The following is a 9,168-nucleotide window of genomic DNA, read 5'->3' on the forward strand; positions in this document are numbered from 1 at the left end:
TGGTAACGCGCAACCTGAATGAGTTACAGGACTTCTGGGTCTCCTGGGAGTAAAATAGAAGACAATCAGAAAAATTAAAGATAACCATGTTGATCTGGAATGTGCTTCCCAAACAATGACTATCGGCTGAACTACCATAGTGAGATGCATTATTTGGGAAATAAACGATGTACATGTAGTGGCAAGCATTTCCCAAAACTGTAGTAGCTGTCATTCAAATCATATTAGTTAAAACTAAAATGTCCATAATAACACCAAATGGGGCGGAGTAACAACTTCTTTAGAGAAAATGTGCATTCAATTATTATATTTTTATTTTGTACAAATTATATTGTTTTACACGCACAGTTTAAGTCCAATATTAGAAGTAATAAAAGTAATAATCAATGATGAAAAAATTTCTCTATTGTGCTAAAGATTTCAGGATGAACAGTTATTAATTGTTACTATTTTTACTACATTTAAAAATGTTCAGCGTGCAAGTAACGTTCTCATAATGTTTGAAAAAAGCATTCAAGTGAACATTTCCTTAATGGAGTCTTGCCAACATATGCATTCTTAACACCAAAATTCAGAACGTTGTTCTCATAATACATTTCCCACTAACTAAATAGGAACATTACCCAAAATATGCTTTAAATACATATTTCTGTCAGCTAGGATGTAATCCTGAAAATAAATGGTCAGAATACGGTCTCTAGGGACGTGCAGACCCGGCTGAAGTATGTGTATGCGTGTGAGTGAGCGGTCACATGAAGAAATGGACATCACAGCGGAAGGACACACACGCTAACACACACACATATGCTGTGACAGATTGTTGCCATGGAAGCATCGCTGCCCCTTAGATCATTTTCAGCATCTCAGTCAGAAACAGACGGCGGAGGAAGAGCGCGGCTGACAGCGGCCCAGCTGTGCTCATTAATGTACGAGAGGAGCACGTTCAGGTATCGCTTAACTCGCTTTCACATCATGCACGTCCCCAAAGGCAAGCCCAAACACAAATGAGATCCTATAAAGGAACATTTGACCCACAGATATGAAGGGAAGTAGGGCTGCATGATAATGGAAAATCTGATATTGCAACATTTTATTTTTCTGTGATAAATATTGCGATATAAATGCAGTCTCACAAGATTTGAATGGCCCTATTTGACGGTTTTCTGGGCAGTCTAACAGTAATTAGATACAGAAATTAAACAATCACAATGCAAAATGTATTTCTTACTGTGCTTCGTCTCATTTTGTCTCAGAATTTCTAAAAATTCTTAAATCGGCTGTTTTGTTTTCAACTTATAAGGCAAAACCAAGAGTTTTTACAAAGAAAAGGAGGGCTGTTCTCAGAGCTTTGTGTCCAAGCACATTAATAGAGAGGCGAAGAAAAGGAAAAGATGCAGTAGATAAAAGTGTTCAAGCAATAGGGATAAGCACAAACTGGAGAGAATTGTGAAATAAAACCAGTGACACTATATTTTGATGGTCCATTTGAGTATTAGTAGACTGCTTGCTCAATATCTGTTGATGCTGCTCTTTCAACAGACATTTAACTCACTATAAGAAACTTTGCAAGTACATGTCAACTTAGACTAGCCCTAACCACAACCTAACAGTCTACTTCTAATCTAATGAGAATTAGTTGGCATGTAGATGCCATATTAATATTAATATCAACCCAATTCAACAAACAGACCATCAAAATAAAGTGTGACCATAAAACCCATTCAAAACTGTAGGGGAAATTTACAAAGAGTGGACTGCAGCTGGAGTCAGTGCTTCAAAAAAAACAAAAAACAAAAAAAACACTACACACAGATGTATGCAATTTGTTTTGTGTTCCAGCCGTCACATTTCTTGTGTCAAGCTACTCTTAAACAGCATCAGAAGCGTCTCGCCAGGGCTAAAGGCTGGACTGCTGCTGAGTGCTCTAAAGTTAAGTTCTCTGATCAAAGTCAATTTTGCATTTCCTTTGAAAATCAGGGTCCCAGAGTCTGGAGGAAAAGAGGAGAGGCACACAATCCACGTTGTGTGAGGTCCACTGTAAAGTTTCCACAGTCAGTAGCTATGTTTTCATCCAAAGATGCAAATTAAATGTATGCACAAAACTGGAATATCACATAAAAGACGAGTGAATAAAGCAGCATTTCCATTCAATGAGTCAAAGAGAACAAAATCGTCACTTTCTGATTAACTGGTGCCAAATATCAACAGTGAAGATGGAATTTGCTGCAGTAGAAGCTGTGTCAATCTTTTCTTTATTTAATAAATGACTTGCTGACCTGCAATGACAACAGAAGACAAATGCTGACACATAATGAACACATAATGGTGTTTGAAGGTGTGAGGCACGGAGCACAAGATGCTCCTGACAGTTCTGGAGGTAATTAATAATATAATGACACTAATACTGAAATGGGGGCGAGGCAGTGGCGCAGTAGGTAGTGCTGTCGCCTCACAGCAAGAAGGTCGCTGGGTCGAACCTCGGCTCAGTTGGCGTGTCTGTGTGGAGTTTGCATGTTCTCCCTGCCTTTGCGTGGGTTTCCTCCGTGTGCTCCGGTTTCCCCCACAGTCCAAAGACATGCGGTACAGGTGAATTGGGTAGGCTAAATTGTCCGTAGTGTGTGAGTGTGTGTGTGTGAGTGTGTGTGTGAATGTGTATGGATGTTTACCAGAGATGGGTTGTGGCTGGAAGGGCATCCGCTGCATAAAAACTTGCTGGATAAGTTGGCGGTTCATAAAGGGACTAAGCCGACAAGAAAATGAATAAATAATACTGAAATAGTTAAGGCATTTTAGAATGACCAAAACAACATTTCAGATGTTTTACAGTGTGCTCAGCCTGCTGGTTTATCCATTCCCTTATTTTTATCATCACATGATCTCTTATAACAACAACAAAAAAATCACATGACCTTTTTTAATGTACATAGTGGAATTTGTTCAGTAAAAGTGATCCCATCATAGTTTATGCACATCTTTTCTTATCGCATATAAAGTTTATCCCACTCACTTAAGTGCATATGTTTTTTCTGCTTATTTACAAAATCTATGCGCATCAACTCCATCAATTGAAATTGTATGTGCATATCTAAAATGCGCATAAAAATAGTTGGAGGGAAACATAGCTAATGATGGTTTGGGGTGCCATGTCATCTGCTGGTGTTGCTCCACTGTGTTTTCTGAGGTCCAAGGTCAACGCAGCACTTTACCAGGACGTTTTAGAGCACTTCATGCTCCCTGCAATTGACCAACTTTATGGAAATGCAGATTTCATTCTCATACAGGACTAGGCACCTGCACACAGTACCAAAGCTACAAGTACCTGCAAGACCATGGTATCCCTGTTCTTATTTGGGCAGCAAACTTGATCGACCTTAACCCCTTAGTAATTCTGCATATAGGGATAAATCAATGGCTTGCCAACGTGTTATAGTGTATGCGGAAAGTACTGATAGCGCTTCATTTTTTCCACAGTTTTAATGTTACAGCCTTATTCCAAAATAAATTAAACTTTTTTTATTTCCTCAAATTTCTACACACAATACCCCATAATGACAATGTGAAAAAAGAGAGAGAGAAATTGTTGCAAATTTATTAAACATAAAAAACCTGAAAAATTAGATGTACACAAGTATTCACAGCCTTTGCTTAATACTTTGTTGATGCACCTTTGGCGTAGTGCTATGTATTTACTGGATGCACTGTACACCAAACACTAATTTTATATCACATTTTAACAGAGATGCAAAAGATGAGATCCAACAGCAGGTCCTGAGATGGCCTGGCCGATATGAAGCGTCGCTCGGGAGGAGGAGCTGTACGCTAAGCTGTTGCTGACTGCCTAGAGCTTCTGAAATTTTTAAAGTTGTGCTCTTTTTATACACAAACAGCCGAATTGATTCAAAATAAATATATTCTTACTTGTAAAACAGGATTTTGTGGCATAATTGATGAGTATTTTTCTAATTTTGCGGATTTCCTGTGAATCATTAACAGTCATCATCAGTTTCCTCTGCAGCACATGCTAGTTGCTATAGTAACTACACACGTTTGGGAGAAGAACATTTATTTCGAACTGTCGTCAAAACTGACTGGAACTATTGGTGTGTTTCAACGAAAGTAATGCACAGCCTCCAGCCAATCAGAATTAAGAATTTCAACAGACCATGGAATGAATATATTTATATAAGGTTATGCAAGACAAAATACATACACTCCTGATATGGGAGGTCCATCTCATAAACGATACACTACAATTATTATAGTATAAATAGAGTGGAGGAACTATGACGTCAATTTGTATGCAAAAACTCCGGAAGCGAGTTAGCATTTTAGCAGTTCTGGTTCCCTCGTCCTAAAGTCAATGGGATTTCAGTAAAATAGTTTAAATAAGGTTTATGGCTGACACAAACTCAACATACTTTCACGTTTTATTCTACGACATAACACATCAGTTATAGCACACTCTTGATTTTTTTTTTTTAATCGGTTACACTTCTTTAAACAGACGATTGCTATCAAGTTGCTAAATGAGACTACAGGCGGTGTCGGAGACATTATACGTCATCGAGCTGAACTGGTCTGGAGCGCAGCTCGCTCACGATGGGCTCGTTTATGTTGCTCATATATTTTAATTAAACGATATTATGAAGATACTGCTTACCAGTGCAGCCTGTCTCTGTCCTGCTCTCAGTAATGCAAATGTGTGAATAAATGTGTAAAAAAAAATTGCATGTTAACTGTAATTTTAATTTGATTAATAGATTTTTCATCAGGTTTTTCTTCATCTGAACACATTTCGCTTTTCGCTGTACTTAGCGAAATAAAAGAATACTGAATGTTGTTCTCGATCCATGACAGAACTTGCAGGCATTTGATAGACTTGTCCCTCATGCCTCATTTCTGTCGTCTGTTAAGGCAAGCAGGCTATGTGCATGCGAGCAATACACTTATTTAAACATGTCTTATGATAGGCACATTATATATACAGTTTTAAAACTTTTACAACAACCGTAAAGCAAAACAAATGTATTTCCTAAGTAAAAAGGATCCAAAAGGCACATAGGTCTATGTGTTTTTGCGTATTTATTTGTTTATAATATATACCGTGGCTTATAATATATTAAACAGAGAGATTAACTCTTTGTCATGGGGCATATTTTTAAAAAATAAGCTTGAAAAGTTGTCTATAGCAGAGTGGTGCTGACGTCACAGGCGAGCGCCCCGAGGGCTCTGTAGTCTGTTTATAGCCTAATGTTAGCTTTTCAGTTCTTGCGTTTGGATTTAGGATCCAAAAGTGCTAAACGTTGTATTTTTGTGTGAGGTTTATCCGGCTGGACAAAACGTGTAAAAAAAAAAGTGGACAAAAAGTGTATTGAAGAGTGTTTGAACACAGAGCTTATTATTTGCAATTTTCGAAAAGCCTATGGGAAAATCCTACAGGGATTTTATCGAGGGAACCAGTTTTATGCTAGCAGCCGATTCGCCAACAAGGTGACGTCATAGTTCCTCCACTCTATACAGCACTACAGCATACAAAAGAGAGAGATAGACTTAGAAAGTCACTTACCAGTTTAATAATGATTTGATCAGCTGAAGTTAAAATTACAAGTTTTTCTCCTTTAAGGGCTTATTATGCGGTCCTTGTCGCCATCTTGTTGATGGACAACATCAATCGTCTTTGCTCTGCTTAATGACAGGCTAATGGCTGCCGACGCTCTCTTTCCAAAATTAAAAATATTTTAAAATAGGCACTATCCCTATAAGTAAACTGCATTGCAATCTAAACAACTACATTCTCGACTAAAAAGCCTCAAAAGTATATTATGTTGTCCAATATTTGTCAAACTGTAGAGTGTCATTGTGGAGTGCTTGTTGCTGTGTGTGTTGGCGAAGTAATAGACAAGGGTGTAGGGTTAAGAGGCTGTACGAGTGCTGTTACTGGCAGAATATCCCACTGCTATCAGCCAATCAGATTGAAGAACCAGACAGAACTGGTATATATATATATATATATATATATATATATATATATATATATATATATATATATATATATATATATATATATATATATATATATATATATATGTATATATATATATACACACACACATATATATATATATATATATATATATATATATATATATATATATATATATATATATATATATATATATATATATATATATATGTATATATATATATATATATATATATATATATATATATGTATATATGTATATATATATATATATATATATATATATATGTATATATGTATATATATATATATATATATATATATATATGTATATATATATATGTATATATGTATATATGTATATATATATATATATATATATATATATATATATATGTATATATATATATATGTATATATGTATATATGTATATATATATATATATATATATATGTATATATGTATATATATATATATATATATATATATATATATATATATATATATATATATATATACACACACACACACACACACACACATATATATATATATATATATATATATATATACACACACATATATATATATATATATATATATATATATATATATATATATATATATATATATATATATATATATATTCCAGTTCCTGTATTCATTAAGATTCCGCCACAAACAAACCTTTCTTGCCAACATCTTCACTACAACTACAAATTTTAGGAGAAATATCAAAAACACTGAAACCCTGCTTCACATCAGAGCTGCGTTACACGGTCTCATGAGCCATCTGTGCTAACACACTTTTACATACAAGCACTCATGGAGATGCCCATGCTGTGTTTTTGACCGCGCTGACTTCCTCAGAAACCTGTAGGAGATCTGTTGACGTGACTGCAGGTATCAGAATGAGTCAGCCAGCGGTGAAGAGCAGAGCAGACTTCAGACAGACTACAAAACGCTCTCTTCTCTCACAGATAAACAGTCTCAGCTGGGCTTATCGATGCTTAATTGACTTCCCGAAATTGCATTTGTTGGTTAAGCGTTCATATAAGCAGATTGAAGGCATTAGTGAAGTTTATTTACCTTCAGCTCTTCGTTATGCATCGGTTGTAACTGCATAAGTGGCACATCTGTTGCATACAAATACAACAAAATAAATCCGAAATGAGATCTGATTGCATTTTAAAAGGAGATTATCTTAATTCTTGTTTGCAAATGATTTATTCACCTGATAATGCAGCTAACTGCACTGAATATTATTTTCAATATGACAGGATTGATCTTGCTTAAATATTTATCAGTTCTTATCTGCTGCTGAAATAATAAGCGTTTTAAGCCTTGTGCACCTTTATTGGCATTTTTTTGTCAATATTGTATTTTGTCATTTTTATTTTTGACTATAAAAAAACAAAAAATATTGTTATTTCACCCTCATTTCCACTAAGAAATCTATTACGCTGCTGTAGGTTCAAAATATATATAGTGTTAGACTATCAGTGGTGTAAAGTAACCAATTACAAATACTCAAATTACTATAATCAAGTAGTTTTTTTCTCAGTAAGTAGTTTTAGAAATGTGTACTTCTACTTTCCCTTGAGTACATTTTTAGTGCTTTATTGGTACTTTTACTCCACTGCTTTCCTTCAACATCACTCCTTTTTTTTTTTTTTTGCACGATTCTGGCTAAAATGAGAATCGCAATTTTTTTTTGCTTAAAATAAAGATCACGATTTTCTCAAGATTCTTTAGATGTAAAATAAAGGTATGGTGAAAACAGACATATGGCACAACATCGATAATAATATTATGTGTAGCTCTACTGGTTTCCATAAATAATTATATTCTACTTATAATAATTTTGATGTTGAATTATTATGTTTGAGATATATGCTTGCAATCTGTCATATTAGACAATTTTATTCACTGGTAAAATCAGACGTTTGCCATTATCAGATTATATTCAACAATAAATAGGCTAGAGTAGTTATACTGACATTGTAAACATTTATTTTCATGCACAGCTGTGTGTTTGCTATGACAGAAAAAAAACATCAAATGCTTGTCGTAAGCATTACTCTAAAATGCGATATGGGGCCATGAAAACCCCCTCGTTTCAGCAGGGTGTTTTCACACCTCTACTTTGGAAAAAGTCAGAAAAGTGGGCGTGTCCAGCTCTGTTTAGGGGGAGTGTCGGAGGAAGAAATAAGGCTTGGTGTGGGAGTGTCTATTTGGGCGCGCTGAATTTCAGAGTCAAAACACACAACCACAGCGGACAATGTGACTGTGTTTACATGGACATCTGTAGTCGAATTATTTGCCAGATTATTAAATGGTGGACTTTAACTGCAGTTTGGCTCTTTGATTCAGGGAATTCATTCATGTCCCTCCCCACAAACGTGATATTTGATTCGAGGAGCTGCTCTAAGCGTGTATTTTTCATGCAATGTTTGATACCGCACGGCGAATGAGAGAAAAAAAACTCAGCATTTCCCGAAACTTAGATGCACACAGCAGGTAGCGTCAGAAAGCCGCGTGTGTTATTCCGGTCACAAAATCCAACACGAGGTTATAATTGCTTGTAACTGTTAGTGCTAACTTGTTTACACTCGTTGCAATAGTTTGTTTGATACGAATAAAATACGAACTGAATAAACAAAGAGCACTGGTCGCTCACTTACCAAATCTGTAGAGACAGGACAATCACCAGCAACTAGAGCCGCGTCTTTATTAAGAGGAGACTAAAGCGAATCTGGATCTCAGCGTTTGCAGATGAGAACAGCTCTCAGGTAAACAATAATCCTCCTTGGACACGTAATTGTTGTCGCGCGCCGCGTACACTGTAATCCACACGTGAGTCTGAGCTCTCACAGAGAGGAAATGAAAACGAAACTTAACGGCAGCAAACTATAAAAGCAACACTTCACGCTTGTTTTGCCAACACAACGTGGCGTCTCTGCCATCTACACTCTGACAGTAATGAATATTAATGAAGTTGCACAATAGAACGCGCTGATTGGTTTGAACCAAGCCTTACTCATGCATTAATGCAACACACTGTAAGACGTAATAAGACACACTCTGGCACAGACGCCCAGTCTGCACGCTGGAATACAACGCTATTATGTCATGACCGTGACGCAGCTTCAAAAATTCGTTTCAAACCGGAAGTACGAATTTG

The sequence above is a fragment of the Danio rerio genome, chromosome 20, assembly GCF_052040795.2.
Source record: "Danio rerio strain M-AB ecotype USA chromosome 20, GRCz13ab, whole genome shotgun sequence".
Classification (NCBI taxonomy): domain Eukaryota; kingdom Metazoa; phylum Chordata; class Actinopteri; order Cypriniformes; family Danionidae; genus Danio; species Danio rerio.